This window comes from Acipenser ruthenus, chromosome 7 (assembly GCF_902713425.1).
Source record: "Acipenser ruthenus chromosome 7, fAciRut3.2 maternal haplotype, whole genome shotgun sequence".
NCBI classification, from domain to species: Eukaryota; Metazoa; Chordata; class Actinopteri; order Acipenseriformes; family Acipenseridae; genus Acipenser; species Acipenser ruthenus.
This window is the reverse complement of record NC_081195.1, coordinates 49,824,418-49,830,417: the sequence shown is the minus strand read 5'-3', so window position 1 is coordinate 49,830,417 and position 6,000 is coordinate 49,824,418.

Here is a 6,000-nt window from a genome sequence, read left to right as displayed (position 1 = left end):
ACCATGGTAAATAGGTTACCTATTTACCATGGTATCTCTCCCCTGGGTGCGTTGTGTTTTGGTGAGCATTAATGCAGGAAAGCAGTGGGCGGGATGGCGAGCTTGTCCTGCTGCTCCAACACAAGCTAGCTTAAGAGCCGGTACGATGCGGGCAATGGGTGAAGTTCGTCAGGAGTACTGCATAAAAAAACGAGTGTGTTGTCGTGGCAGTTGGTGATCAAAGAAATAAAACAAAATAAAATCAATAAATAATAATTTCATAGACTTAAAGCCATACCTTTGAAGTCATAATGCATTGCAAGTGTTATTAGGGAATGTTGTGCTGTGTTTACAAGCGCTTCAATGTGCTGCTCTGCAAGGTTTGGAGACAGCGGGTGCGTTCACGGAGATCAAGAGCAGTCTGCGCAAAACACAAGGCACTCAGGGGAGAGATACCATGGTAAATAGGTTACATATTTACCTATTTTTGTTTCGGCGAACGGTTTTGGTGAGCAATAATGCAGGAAAGCAGCGGGCGGGATGGCGAGCTTGTCCTGCTGCTCCAACAGAAGCTACCTTAAGAGCCGGTACGATGCGGTCAATTGGTGAAGTTCGTCAGGAGTACTGCATAAAAAAAACGAGTGTGTTGTCGTGGCAGTTGGTGATCAAAGAAATAAAACAAAATAAAATCAATAAATAATAATGTCATAGACTTAAAGTCATACCTTTGAAGTCATAATGCATTGCAAGTGTTATTAGGGAATGTTGTGCTGTGTTTTCAAGCGCTTCAATGTGCTGCTCTGCAAGGTTTGGAGACAGCGGGTGCGTTCACGGAGATCAAGAGCAAACGGAGATCAAGAGCAGCCGCCGCAGGGGAGGGATACCATGGTAAATAGGTTACCTATTTACCATGGTATCTCTCCCCTGGGTGCGTTGTGTTTTGGTGAGCATTAATGCAGGAAAGCAGCGGGCGGGATGGCGAGCTTGTCCTGCTGCTCCAACACAAGCTAGCTTAAGTGCAGGTACCATGCGTGCAATGGGTGAAGTTCGTCAGGAGTACTGCATAAAAAAACGAGTGTGTTGTCGTGGCAGTTGGTGATCAAAGAAATAAAACAAAATAAAATCAATAAATAATAATGTCATAGACTTAAAGTCATACCTTTGAAGTCATAATGCATTGCAAGTGTTATTAGGGAATGTTGTGCTGTGTTTTCAAGCGCTTCAATGTGCTGCTCTGCAAGGTTTGGAGACAGCGGGTGCGTTCACGGAGATCAAGAGCAAACGGAGATCAAGAGCAGCCGCCGCAGGGGAGGGATACCATGGTAAATAGGTTACCTATTTACCATGGTATCTCTCCCCTGGGTGCGTTGTGTTTTGGTGAGCATTAATGCAGGAAAGCAGCGGGCGGGATGGCGAGCTTGTCCTGCTGCTCCAACACAAGCTAGCTTAAGTGCAGGTACCATGCGTGCAATGGGTGAAGTTCGTCAGGAGTACTGCATAAAAAAACGAGTGTGTTGTCGTGGCAGTTGGTGATCAAAGAAATAAAACAAAATAAAATCAATAAATAATAATGTCATAGACTTAAAGTCATACCTTTGAAGTCATAATGCATTGCAAGTGTTATTAGGGAATGTTGTGCTGTGTTTTCAAGCGCTTCAATGTGCTGCTCTGCAAGGTTTGGAGACAGCGGGTGCGTTCACGGAGATCAAGAGCAGCCGGCGCAAAACACAAGGCACCCAGGGGAGAGATACCATGGTAAATAGGTTACATATTTACCTATTTTTGTTTCGGCGAACGGTTTTGGTGAGCAATAATGCAGGAAAGCAGCGGGCGGGATGGCGAGCTTGTCCTGCTGCTCCAACAGAAGCTAGCTTAAGAGCCGGTACGATGCGGTCAATTGGTGAAGTTCGTCAGGAGTACTGCATAAAAAAACGAGTGTGTTGTCGTGGCAGTTTGTGATCAAAGAAATAAAACAAAATAAAATCAATAAATAATAATGTCATAGACTTAAAGTCATACCTTTGAAGTCATAATGCATTGCAAGTGTTATTAGGGAATGTTGTGCTGTGTTTTCAAGCGCTTCAATGTGACAGCGGGTGCGTTCACGGAGATCAAGAGCAAACGGCGATCAAGAGCAGCCGCCGCAGGGGAGGGATACCATGGTAAATAGGTTACCTATTTACCATGGTATCTCTCCCCTGGGTGCGTTGTGTTTTGGTGAGCATTAATGCAGGAAAGCAGCGGGCGGGATGGCGAGCTTGTCCTGCTGCTCCAACACAAGCTAGCTTAAGAGCAGGTACCATGCGTGCAATGGGTGAAGTTCGTCAGGAGTACTGCATAAAAAAACGAGTGTGTTGTCGTGGCAGTTGGTGATCAAAGAAATAAAACAAAATAAAATCAATAAATAATAATATCATAGACTGAAAGTCATACCTTTGAAGTCATAATGCATTGCAAGTGTTATTAGGGAATGTTGTGCTGTGTTTTCAAGCGCTTCAATGTGCTGCTCTGCAAGGTTTGGAGACAGCGGGTGCGTTCACGGAGATCAAGAGCAGCCGGCGCAAAACACAAGGCACCCAGGGGAGAGATACCATGGTAAATAGGTTACCTATTTACCTATTTTTGTTTCGGCGAACGGTTTGGTTGAGCAGTAATGCAAGAAAGCAGCGGGCGGGATGGCGAGCTTGTCCTGCTGCTCCAACACAAGCTACCTTAAGAGCCGGTACGATGCGGTCAATTGGTGAAGTTCGTCAGGAGTACTGCATAAAAAAACGAGTGTGTTGTCGTGGCAGTTGGTGATCAAAGAAATAAAACAAAATAAAATCAATAAATAATAATGTCATAGACTTAAAGTCATACCTTTGAAGTCATAATGCATTGCAAGTGTTATTAGGGAATGTTGTGCTGTGTTTTCAAGCGCTTCAATGTGACAGCGGGTGCGTTCACGGAGATCCAGAGCAGCCGGAGATCAAGAGCAGCCGCCGCAGGGGAGGGATACCATGGTAAATAGGTTACCTATTTACCATGGTATCTCTCCCCTGGGTGCGTTGTGTTTTGGTGAGCATTAATGCAGGAAAGCAGCGGGCGGGATGGCGAGCTTGTCCTGCTGCTCCAACACAAGCTAGCTTAAGAGCCGGTACGATGCGGGCAATGGGTGAAGTTCGTCAGGAGTACTGCATAAAAAAACGAGTGTGTTGTCGTGGCAGTTGGTGATCAAAGAAATAAAACAAAATAAAATCAATAAATAATAATTTCATAGACTTAAAGCCATACCTTTGAAGTCATAATGCATTGCAAGTGTTATTAGGGAATGTTGTGCTGTGTTTACAAGCGCTTCAATGTGCTGCTCTGCAAGGTTTGGAGACAGCGGGTGCGTTCACGGAGATCAAGAGCAGTCGGCGCAAAACACAAGGCACCCAGGGGAGAGATACCATGGTAAATAGGTTACATATTTACCTATTTTTTGTTTCGGCGAACGGTTTTGGTGAGCAATAATGCAGGAAAGCAGCGGGCGGGATGGCGAGCTTGTCCTGCTGCTCCAACAGAAGCTACCTTAAGAGCCGGTACGATGCGGTCAATTGGTGAAGTTCGTCAGGAGTACTGCATAAAAAAACGAGTGTGTTGTCGTGGCAGTTGGTGATCAAAGAAATAAAACAAAATAAAATCAATAAATAATAATGTCATAGACTTAAAGTCATACCTTTGAAGTCATAATGCATTGCAAGTGTTATTAGGGAATGTTGTGCTGTGTTTTCAAGCGCTTCAATGTGACAGCGGGTGCGTTCACGGAGATCCAGAGCAGCCGGAGATCAAGAGCAGCCGCCGCAGGGGAGGGATACCATGGTAAATAGGTTACCTATTTACCATGGTATCTCTCCCCTGGGTGCGTTGTGTTTTGGTGAGCATTAATGCAGGAAAGCAGCGGGCGGGATGGCGAGCTTGTCCTGCTGCTCCAACACAAGCTAGCTTAAGAGCCGGTACGATGCGGGCAATGGGTGAAGTTCGTCAGGAGTACTGCATAAAAAAACGAGTGTGTTGTCGTGGCAGTTGGTGATCAAAGAAATAAAACAAAATAAAATCAATAAATAATAATTTCATAGACTTAAAGCCATACCTTTGAAGTCATAATGCATTGCAAGTGTTATTAGGGAATGTTGTGCTGTGTTTTCAAGCGCTTCAATGTGCTGCTCTGCAAGGTTTGGAGACAGCGGGTGCGTTCACGGAGATCAAGAGCAGTCGGCGCAAAACACAAGGCACCCAGGGGAGAGATACCATGGTAAATAGGTTACATATTTACCTATTTTTGTTTCGGCGAACGGTTTTGGTGAGCAATAATGCAGGAAAGCAGCGGGCGGGATGGCGAGCTTGTCCTGCTGCTCCAACAGAAGCTACCTTAAGAGCCGGTACGATGCGGTCAATTGGTGAAGTTCGTCAGGAGTACTGTATAAAAAAAAACGAGTGTGTTGTCGTGGCAGTTGGTGATCAAAGAAATAAAACAAAATAAAATCAATAAATAATAATGTCATAGACTTAAAGTCATACCTTTGAAGTCATAATGCATTGCAAGTGTTATTAGGGAATGTTGTGCTGTGTTTTCAAGCGCTTCAATGTGCTGCTCTGCAAGGTTTGGAGACAGCGGGTGCGTTCACGGAGATCAAGAGCAAACGGAGATCAAGAGCAGCCGCCGCAGGGGAGGGATACCATGGTAAATAGGTTACCTATTTACCATGGTATCTCTCCCCTGGGTGCGTTGTGTTTTGGTGAGCATTAATGCAGGAAAGCAGCGGGCGGGATGGCGAGCTTGTCCTGCTGCTCCAACACAAGCTAGCTTAAGAGCAGGTACCATGCGTGCAATGGGTGAAGTTCGTCAGGAGTACTGCATAAAAAAACGAGTGTGTTGTCGTGGCAGTTGGTGATCAAAGAAATAAAACAAAATAAAATCAATAAATAATAATATCATAGACTTAAAGTCATACCTTTGAAGTCATAATGCATTGCAAGTGTTATTAGGGAATGTTGTGCTGTGTTTTCAAGCGCTTCAATGTGCTGCTCTGCAAGGTTTGGAGACAGCGGGTGCGTTCACGGAGATCAAGAGCAGTCGGCGCAAAACACAAGGCACCCAGGGGAGAGATACCATGGTAAATAGGTTACATATTTACCTATTTTTGTTTCGGCGAACGGTTTTGGTGAGCAATAATGCAGGAAAGCAGCGGGCGGGATGGCGAGCTTGTCCTGCTGCTCCAACAGAAGCTACCTTAAGAGCCGGTACGATGCGGTCAATTGGTGAAGTTCGTCAGGAGTACTGCATAAAAAAACGAGTGTGTTGTCGTGGCAGTTGGTGATCAAAGAAATAAAACAAAATAAAATCAATAAATAATAATGTCATAGACTTAAAGTCATACCTTTGAAGTCATAATGCATTGCAAGTGTTATTAGGGAATGTTGTGCTGTGTTTTCAAGCGCTTCAATGTGACAGCGGGTGCGTTCACGGAGATCCAGAGCAGCCGGAGATCAAGAGCAGCCGCCGCAGGGGAGGGATACCATGGTAAATAGGTTACCTATTTACCATGGTATCTCTCCCCTGGGTGCGTTGTGTTTTGGTGAGCATTAATGCAGGAAAGCAGCGGGCGGGATGGCGAGCTTGTCCTGCTGCTCCAACACAAGCTAGCTTAAGAGCCGGTACGATGCGGGCAATGGGTGAAGTTCGTCAGGAGTACTGCATAAAAAAACGAGTGTGTTGTCGTGGCAGTTGGTGATCAAAGAAATAAAACAAAATAAAATCAATAAATAATATATAAATATAATAATCAATAAATAAAAAAAGGTTACCTATTTACCATGGTATCTCTCCCCTGGGTGCGTTGTGTTTTGGTGAGCATTAATGCAGGAAAGCAGCGGGCGGGATGGCGAGCTTGTCCTGCTGCTCCAACACAAGCTAGCTTAAGAGCCGGTACGATGCGGGCAATGGGTGAAGTTCGTCAGGAGTACTGCATAAAAAAACGAGTGTGTTGTTGTGGCAGT